Raw genomic sequence first — 10,673 nt, forward strand, 5'->3', positions numbered from 1 at the left:
CAAAACCTCCACAGGAACAAACACCCACCCAACACAAGTGAAACCCAGGCTGCCTTAGTATGATTCTCAATCAGGGACAACGATTGACACCTGTCTCTGATTGAGAATCATACCAGGCCGAACACAAAATCCCAACATAGAAAATCAAACCTAGACCAACCCACCCAACTCACGCCCTGACCAACTAAAACAAATACATGACAAAGGAAAACAGGTCAGGAACGTGACACTGACCAAACCAAATAGAGACATAAAAAGGATCTCTAAGGTCAGGGCGTGACAATTCTGTAGTAAACTGTCGCAAGCATCAGTCAAAACCAATTCATCTCAGACTGCTGTAACACTGTCCACGTGCTGCTCTAGGTGGAATTATAATGAACACACAGCTTGGTCATGAGGATTGAGTCTCTCATGTACACAAAGTCTAAACTGTTCCTGCCAACCCACTTGTCATGTGGGTTGGCAGTGCCTAGTAGGGCCTAGTGAAGAGTGTTCTCAACCATTAAATAAAAATTGCTGCATAAACTCATCCCTTCTGTCTTTTTTATGCTTCTGCTTTTATTGCATTATAAACAAACCACTTTTTCTGAGCCTTTCCAATCTGGAGCTTTGGGGTAGAAAGGCAGAGTGTTGAATTGTCTTTATTCATGCAGAATCCCATAGGAACACAAATAAATTGAAATACTTAACCATTGGTATGCAAGTAGAGCACTACAAGTGACACAGTGGCTTGCGAAAGTATTCACCCCCCCTGGTATTTTTCCTATTTTGTTGCCTTACAACCTGGAATTAAAATGGATTTTGGGGGGTTTGTATCATTTGATTTACACAACATGACTACCACTTTGAAAAATGCAAAATATTTTTGGGGTGAAACAAACAAGAAACAAGACAAAAAAACTGAAAACTTGAGCGTGCATAACTATCCCCCCCCCCCCCCCCCCCAAAGTCATTACTTTGTAGAAAGTCAATACTTTGCCACCTTTTGCAGCAATTACAGCTGCAAGTCTCTTGGTATATGTCTCTATAAGCTTAGCACATCTAGCCACTGGAATTCTTTCCCATTCTTCAAGGCAAAACTGCTGCAGATCCTTCAAGTTGGATGGGTTCCGCTGGTGTACAGCAACCTTTAACCTGTTTGGGCTGCAAGGGGCAGTATTGAGTAGCCAGATAAAAGGTGCCCATTTCAAACGGCCTCGTACTCAATTATTGCTCGTACAATATGCATATTATTACTACTATTGGATAGAAAACACTCTCTAGTTTCTAAAACCGTTTGAATTATTTCTCTGAGTGAAACAGAACTCATTCTGCAGCACACTTCCTGACCAGGAAGTGGAAAGTCTGAAATCGAGGCTCTGTTCTTCTTCCTGCCTATAAATGGGCATGAGACCTATTAGTATACATGCACGTCATACACCTTCCCCTGGATGTCAAGAGGCTGTGAGAGAATAAATTAGGTGATTATCTTGGTCTGAGATGGAACACATCATCTTGGAATGACGTGTCCCCCATTTTCGGTACTCTGAAGAGCGCGAGGTGGACAGTGGGATTGCCTTCTGTTTACCTGCCGTTATAGGCGTCTACTATCTCCGGCTTTGATTTTATTTGATACATGTCACCATATCATCGTAAAGTATGTTTTTTCAATATAGTTTCATCAGATTATTGAAAATTTTTCGGGAGTTTTGCCGTGTTCCGTTCTCTTCCGTTTGTTGACATGGAGAGCGTCGTGCCACTTGGCTAGTGTGCTTGCTAAATGAAGAGGGAAAGTTGCCGTTCTAAATCCAAACAACGATTGTTCTGGACAAAGGACACCTTGTCCAACATTCTGATGGAAGATCAGCAAAAGTAAGAAACATTTTATGATGCTATTTCATATATCTGTCGTAGATGTGAACTAGTCGTCGGCGCCCAAGTGTTTCTGGCTATTGTGGTAAGCTAATATAACGCTACATTTTGTTTTCGCTGTAAAACACTTAATAAATCGGAAATATTGGCTGGAATCACAAGATGCCTGTCTTTCATTTGCTGTACACTATGTATTTTTCAGAAATGTTTTATGATGAGTAATTAGGTATTTGACGTTGGTGTCTGTAATTATTATGGCTGCTTTCGGTGCAATTTCTGATTGTAGCTGCAATGTAAACTATGATTTATACCTGAAATATGCACATTTTTCTAACAAAACATATGCTATACAATAAATATGTTATCAGACTGTCATCTGATGAAGTTGTTTCTTGGTTAGTGGCTATTTATATCTTTATTTGGTCGAATTTGTGATAGCTACTGATGGAGTAAAAAACTGGTGGAGTAAAAAAAGTGGTGTCTTTTGCTAACGTGGTTAGCTAATAGATTTACATATTGTGTCTTCCCTGTAAAACATTTTAAAAATCGGACATGTTCGCTGGATTCACAAGATGTGTACCTTTCATATGCTGTATTGGACTTGTTAATGTGTGAAAGTTAAATATTTTTAAAATTTATATTTTGAATTTCGCGCCCTGCACTTGAGCTGGCTGTTGTCATAAGTGCACCGACGTCGGGCTTGCAGCCAGAAGAAGTTAAGTCATACAATTGGATTGAGGTCTGGACTTTGACTAGGCCATTCCAAGACATTTCAATGTTTCCCCTTAAACCACTCGAGTGTTGCTTTAGCAGTATGCTTAAGGTCATTGTCCTGCTGGATGGTGAACCTCCGCCCAAGTCTCAAATCTCTGGAAGACTGAAATCTCTGGAAGATCTGACCAGAGTACCTTCTTCCATATGTTTGGGGAGTCTCCCACATGCCTTTTGATGAACACCAAACGTGTTGGCTTATTTTATTCATTAAGTATTGGCTTTTTCTGTGCCCTCTTCCGTAAAGCCCAGCTCTGTGGAGTATACGGCTTAAAGTGGTCCTATGGACAGATACTCCAATCTCCACTGTGGAGCTTTGCATCTCCTTCAGGGTTATCTTTGGTCTCTTTGTTGCCTCTCTGATTAATGCCCTGCTTGCCTGCTCCGTGAGTTTTGGTGGGCATCCCTTTCTTGGCAGGTTTGTTGTGGTGCCATATTCTTTCCATTTTTTATAATGGATTTAATGGTGCTCCGTGGGATGTTCAAAAAAATGTGGTGATGGCATATGTGTTCACCCCCTTTGCTATGAAGCCCATAAATAAGATCTGGTGCAACCAATTACCTTCATAAGTCACATAATTAGTTCAATAAAGTCCACCGGTGTGCAATCTAAGTGTCACATGATCTGTACGCACCACTTTTCCGATCTGTATGCATGCACCACGTTTTTTTATTTTTTAGAATTTTTTGAAACAAGTTATTCTTTCCATTTCACTTCACCAATTTGGACTATTTTGTGTATGTCCATTACACGAAATCCCCCCAAAAAATCCATTTAAATTACAGGTTGTAATGCAACAAAATAGGAAAAACGCCAAGGGGGTGTCACGACTTCCACCGAAGGTGGCTCCCCTGCCTGTTCGGGCGGTGCTCGGCGGGCGTCGTCGCCGGTCTACTAGCCGCCACCGATCCCTTTTTTCCTTTTCTGTTAGTTTAGTCTTATTAGTTGCACCTGTTCCTTTTTGTGTTTCTTGATTTTGGTCTATTTAAGCCTGTTAGGCCCGTTTAGGTTTGTGCGGGATTATTTTGTGTTCTCTGTCGATTGTGGATGTTTTTTGTTCTCTGGATCGTTTGCCCTGTGTTCTGGGTTGGTCAGTGTGTATGCGCGTGTTTGGCGTGACCGTTTTTTCCGGGGAATTAAATTTATACAGAAAATTGAACCCTCTGCTCTCTGCGCCTGACTCCTACCTTCCACTCCTAGTAACCCGTGACAGAATCCCGCACCTTTCATGGAGTCAGCAGGAGCAGCCGCACCTCCTCTCCCATCGATGGAGGAGAGGGTCCTCCATCATACAACCATTCTCCACCGGATTGGGTCGGCTATGGACCAGATGATGGAGAGGATGGACCGATGGGAGAGGAGTGGCCTCCCTACCTCACCTCCAGTGCCTCTTCCACCAGCACCACCTACCCCTCCTTCAGCGTCCGGATCTGGTGCCCTGCGTCTGGCACTCCCCAGGTAGTACGATGGGACGGCGGCTGGGTGCCAGGGGTTCCTACTACAACTGGAGCTGTACCTGGCTACCGTTTGTCCGACTCCCTCGGGGGAGGAGAGCGTGAGTGTCCTCGTCTCCTGTCTGATGGGTCGAGCCCTGGAGTGGGCCAACGTAGTGTGGAATGGCCCAGACTCGGCGAGGGATCACTACCCCGAGTTCACCCGCCGTTTCCGGGCCGTGTTCGACCCGAAACCTGCCCCTTCGCCTGCCCTCCCGGAAGCTGGGGCCGCAGTGTGTAGGGCCATTCAAAGTCCTGAGGAGGATAAACGAGGTGTGTTATAGGTTACAGCTTCCTGCTTACTATCGTATTAACTCCTCGTTTCATGTGTCTCTCCTCAGGCCGGTGGTGGCTGGTCCCCTGCAAGAAGGTGAGGTGCCTGAAGTCCCTCGAGGGGTCCCCGGCGTACACAGTACGCGCTATTCTGGACTCGAGACGCCGGGTGAGGGGCCTACAGTACCTCGTGGACTGGGAGGGGTACGGTCCGGAGGAGAGGGGCTGGGTACCGGTGGGGGACATTTTGGACCCTTCACTTCTGAGGGACTTCCACCGCCTCCACCCGGATCGCCCCCAGGGTCGCCCTCGAGAGAGAAAAAGTACCCCTCTGATCTCTGCTTCTGACTCCTACCTTCCACTCCTAGTAACACGTGACAGGGGGATGAATAGTTTTACAAGGCACTGTATGTACACTCTGGACCATGGTCTACCTTAAGTGCTCACCATCATTCACCAACGCTGGTCGTTCAGAGATAATCACCAATGATTTCCTTGATTCGTTGAATTAGGTGTTAGTGCAGGATGGAACAAAACCTACACATCTTGTAGGTCTCCAGGACCCCTGCTCTACTGTATCCTAGCACCAGGATACTGTTACAGAGCAGTGAAGGAAGAGTTATGTGACTGCTACATAGTTTGGCAGACCAATGGCACAAAAAAGCGTAATATAAAATGCCTTGGCACGAGAAGCACACGTTGTAATGCTTCGACAGCTGTTGACCACATGAAAATATATTAACGTGTTACTGTGCGGCACGGCTGTGAAATAACATTAAGATGTGTGGATATTCATTAGATTTGACTTACCATGTGTGTGAGTGCGTGTGTGCGTGCATGAGTGCGTCTGTGTGTGTGTGGATGTATGTAAAAGCCAAGTCTCTCCCTGGCCTGAACAGAATGGGAGAGGGTCATCAAATTAGACCTCTATTTAATCCTCTCTCCCCCTTCCCCCTCACTCCTCTAACCCTATGAGGATAATTAGCGTTAGCCTACTAAACCTAAAACTTGCTGGTGATGTGTTACTCTGCTCGACGGTGGAGAGAGAGGAGAGGGATAGAGATAGAGAAGAGAAAATATAAACAAGATAAATGACAAATGAGAGACAGAGACAGAGAGAGAGATACAATAATAATAATAATAATAATAATAATAATACTAATAATTCTGAGAGAGAAGTCATGCAGAAGAACGGCTCCTGACTTGTTATAACTTTTTGGTTGTTAAGAGCGAGATTGACACGATTAAATTAGCAAAACATTTATAGGTAATCAAATTGTACAACTGAAGATCAACACAGGAGGAAAAGATTGACAGAGAGTGAGTTAAAAGACCAATCCTCATCGTGGTAGCTAGCCAAATTCAAATCTGTCAGCTAGCTTACCGTCTAGCTCCAACTGTTTACTGGTGGTAACCATAGCAATATGGCCACTGAGGCAGCACTAGCAGCACCAGCAGCAGCAGAGACTGAGAGACCCCCCCCCCCCTCTTTTTTTGAATACCCAGCAGAAATCAAATCAGAGAAGGGAAGAATCAATTTTGAACACAGAGATCTGAGGGAGAACCCAGAAACTTTGTTTGCAGACTGCTCACAAAACAGGACTGTTACAAACCTGTTATTTTACACAGACCACACTACTGCCTGACATACAGCTGTAACCAGGCATTTCAGCTATACCACGAAGAAAGGCATCAGCAAGGGAAGGCAAATCCACATGTTTGAGGACAGCAATAAGGACCAGGAAAAAAGGTTTCTGACGGTAAACATGTACCAGAACGGTACTGTCATGGTCCAGGGCAGTGAGGCTGCACTCAGCTCTTTTGTGCAGGACTTCCCCAACCTAGGGAAGATAGCGGAAAGCAAAAAAGACAAGGACAGCACCCCGACCTCTCCCCTCACCTCAGGCACCCCAACAGCAGGAGCCCAGACCTACACCCACACAACAGGTCTATCCTCCCCCCTGCCTGCCTACAACCACCAGAGCCAAGACCACACTACCATCAGCCTGTTGAGAGACAGGCTGGCTCTGTTAGAGGTATGGGTTACTGAGCTAAAGGAGCAGCCCCCCAGCTACACCATCACCAGCCCAGACACAGAGCTTCTACAGGACCAGATCAACCAGTGCAGGACCCAGCTGGAGAACTCTGTCCAGGAGCTGAGAGAGAGCCTTACCACAGCGCTTGAGGAGGTAAAGGCCACCATGAGGAGAGAGCTGGTGCAGGTAAAGGAGGAGATGGCAAAGGAGTTGTCTGTCATCAAGAGGGTGCTGCAGCACAGAGAGCAGACAGTAGAGACTCCTAGAGAGAAGCTGCAGCCCCTCACCACCCCTAACAACCCCACTGACCCACCTTTACCCACAACCCCCCCATACCAACAACCCTTTACCCACACCCCCAGTCAACAAGGAGGCTCACGTGGGGACACCTACTACAGAGAGAAGCTCTCTGGCCCCTCCTGACACCCCCACACACCCCTCCATGTACACAGGCCCTGTGTACTCCAGCCACAGACCGTAAACGCACTAATCTGGTGAAACCCACTGAGGTGGCCATCCTCATTGACTCAAATGGGAAATTTATCCAAGAAGATGAACTCTTCCCCCACCACAAGGTGTGCAAAATATGGTGCCCAAAAACACAGGATGCACTCCACATCCTGTCCCAGCCTGACTTTGGCACACCAGGCCACATTATTATTCACACCGGCACCAACAACCTGCTAGAGGAGCAGGAGAGAGTAGGCAGCCTGGTCAACAGAGTAGCAGAGAGGGCCTCTGAGTGGTTCCTCAACTCCCACATCACCATCTCCACTTTGCTGCCCCGCAAAGACTTTCCTCCACGTACCATTCAGAAAGTCAACACTGACATCACCAGAGGGTGTGGCCTACTCCCGAACATACACGTTGCTCACCACCCAACAATCACCCCAGAGCATTTGCACGACCACTCCCACCTGAGGAAGCAGACAGTAGGGATGTTTGCCAAGTCTCTAAAGGACGTGGCACTTGGTAGACAAACACCCCATGCCGCACTGGACAGAGGACCACCCATAGACCCCGACCAGACCACTGCACCACCAAGGAGCCCCAGGCCCCCTCAACACCCCACCAGACCCAGCGCACCCCACAGGCCCCACCCACCACCAGAGCATCACCACTTCCATCGGCTCAGCCAGACCGGACCGTGCCCAGCCTACTACCCCGCACCAGACCACCACCTCTACCAGACCAGAGAGGAAGACCCACGGCCCAGAACTGTCCCTCCTCCACTCCACAGGGCCCAACAGCAGGACCAGCGCAGCTACGCAGAGGTCGCCAGAGGACAGGAGAACCCTGTAGGGTTGAGTGAGATTAAACAGCTCCTCCAATACATCTGCACTAAACTGCACTAAACACACACACACACACCTATTGTACTAAAAGTTTACTTGTTCAATGAATAGGAATATTTATATATATATATATATATAACAGAAAAAAAATTGTTATCCTGTTTATCTCACTCTTAACAACTTATTAGTTAGTAGTTACTGTATTTCTGACTGCTATTCTTTCTTTTGGAACATGAAATCACTATCAGTTAGCATGTGGAACATTCAGGGCCTAAACTCATCAACCTTTGGACTGAAGAGTTTAGCACTGGAGTTCAACAAAAATCTGAAAGATGTTGACGTCATCATTCTGCAGGAGACATGGTGTAAGGCTGACATTGTCACTCACTGTCCCACAGGCTACAGAAAGGTAATTGTGTCATCACAGAAACACAGCTCTGTCAATAGAGGCAGAGACTCTGGAGGACTGATCATTTGGTACAAATCTGAACTACAAAATCTAATTGATCCCCTCAAAATTGGTAAATATCACATTTGTTTAAAACTGAAAAAATAACTTATACTGACAGAAAAAGATGTGTTCCTTTGCGCAATATATATCGCCCCCTCAGAATCCCCATATTACTCAGAGGAGATCTTCCCCACCCTTGAGGAAGAGACGTGCCATTTCCAGGCTCAGGGAAATGTGCTTATCTGTGGGGACACAAATGCGCGCACAGGAAGACTACCTGATCTAACGAGCACACGAGGGGACAGCTTTATTACAGGCCATACTGTTTCTAACTGCCTTATTCTCCCCCATAGAAACAACAGTGACAGCACCGTCAACAAAAACGGAAGGGATCTGTTGCAGCTCTGTAGAAGCCTGGGTCTGTACTTTGTCAATGGTAGGTTACGGGGGGACTCTTTGGGGAGATTCACCTACTGCTCACCTCTTGGCCACAGTACAGTAGACTATATGATTACACACATTGACCCTTTCTCTCTCAGCTCATTCACTGTCAAGCCACTAACACCTCTGTCTGATCACAGCCAAATTACATTGTTCCTCAAAAGAACAGACATGGAAACAACCACACATTCACAGCCCAGTAAGCTGTACAACATCAGAAATTCATACAGATGGGCCCAAAACAGCACAGAAGAATTGTGGTTGATGCAGATTGTAAAATTATAAGGAAAAAACTTAGAACACTATCCAACCAAAAGCACAGAGACCCAAATAATGGTGAATTATGCCTTCATTACTGTGAGACTTTAAAACTCTATAAACGTACACTCAGAACCAAAAAAGCACAGTACAACAGCAAGCAGCTGACACTAATTGAGGAGTCAATAAACACAAACAACTTCTGGCAAAATTGGAAAAAACTAAAAAAATCTAAACAAGAGGAATTAGCGATACAAAATGGTGACATATGGACAACCCATTTTAAAACTCTCTACAACATCGTTCAAACTGACACAAACGCAGAACAATGCCAAATTCCTGAGAAGTTGAATGGATTAGAAAAAGCTATAAAGGACAATCAAAATCCACTGGACTCCCCAATTACTGACCAGGAGCTCTATAACAAACTTCAGACCCTCAAATTTAAAAAAGCATGCGGACCTGACGACGTCCTAAATGAGATGCTCAAACTCACTAGTGCAAAATTTCAATTGACTATATTAAAATTGTTTAATTTGATAATGAGTGTAGGTTATTTCCCTGACATCTGGAATCAAGGACTCATAACCCCAATCTTTAAGAACGGAGACAAATTTGACCCTAACAATTACAGAGGCATTTGTGTGAACAGTAACCTGGGGAAGGTTTTCTGTAGTATTATAAATGTAAGAGTTCTAAACTTCCTTAATAAGCACAATGTCTTGAGTAAAAGACAAACTGGATTTGTACCAAAACATTGCACGACTGATCATATTTACACCCTACACACCCTGATAGATAAACATGTCCACCAAAATAATACCAAAATATACGCTTGCTTTATTGACTTCCAAAAAGCATTTAATTCTATTTGGCATACAGGACTGTTCTACAAAGTTATTGAAAGTGGTGTAGGGGGTAAAACATATGACATAATTAAATCAATGTATACTGGAAATACGTGCAGCATTACAATTGGCAAGAAAATAACAGAATTCTTTAAACAGGGGCGGGGCCTTCGCCAGGGTAGCAATTTGAGCCCTGCACTCTTCAATATTTACATCAATAAATTGGCCACTATTCTAGAAAAATCCTCAGCCCCTGGTGTTAGTCTCCACAATTCAGAGGTTAAATGCCTACTCTTTGCAGATGACCTATGCCTGCTGTCACCCACAGCAGAGCCTGGACCTGCTAGAGCAGTACTGCCAGACCTGGGCCCTGGCAGTAAACCCCAAAAAGACTCAAATAATGATTTTCCAGACAAGATCCAGATCTCAGGGAATTAGACCAAAGTTCTCAATTGGTACAAAATATATAGAGTACTGCACACACTACAATTACTTAGGTTTAAAAATAAGCTCAACTGGACACCTTAATGATGCAGTGAATGAACTGAGAGAGAAAGCACACAGGGCATTCTACGCCATTAAAAAACTAATTCAAATACCTATTAAAATTTGGCTAAAACTAATTGAATATGTCATTGAACCAATTGCACTTTATGGCAGCAAGGTGTGGGTTCCACTTGCAAAATAAGATTTCATCAAATGGGACAAACACCCCATTGAAACCCTCCATGCAGAGTTCTGTAAGATTCTCCTACATGTCCAGAGGAAAACTACAAACAATGCATGCAGGGCAGAATTAGGCCAATATCCACTAATAATAAAAAGAGCAATTAAGTTTTGGAAACATCTAAAATACAGTGACCCCCTCTCATATTATTACCAAGCCCTGCAATGCCAAGAGCTGAGCAAAGAAAAGAGTCCCCTCATCCAGCTTGTCCTGGGGCTGAGTTCACAA

This window comes from Salvelinus namaycush, chromosome 38 (genome assembly GCF_016432855.1).
Source record: "Salvelinus namaycush isolate Seneca chromosome 38, SaNama_1.0, whole genome shotgun sequence".
Taxonomy (NCBI): Eukaryota; Metazoa; Chordata; class Actinopteri; order Salmoniformes; family Salmonidae; genus Salvelinus; species Salvelinus namaycush.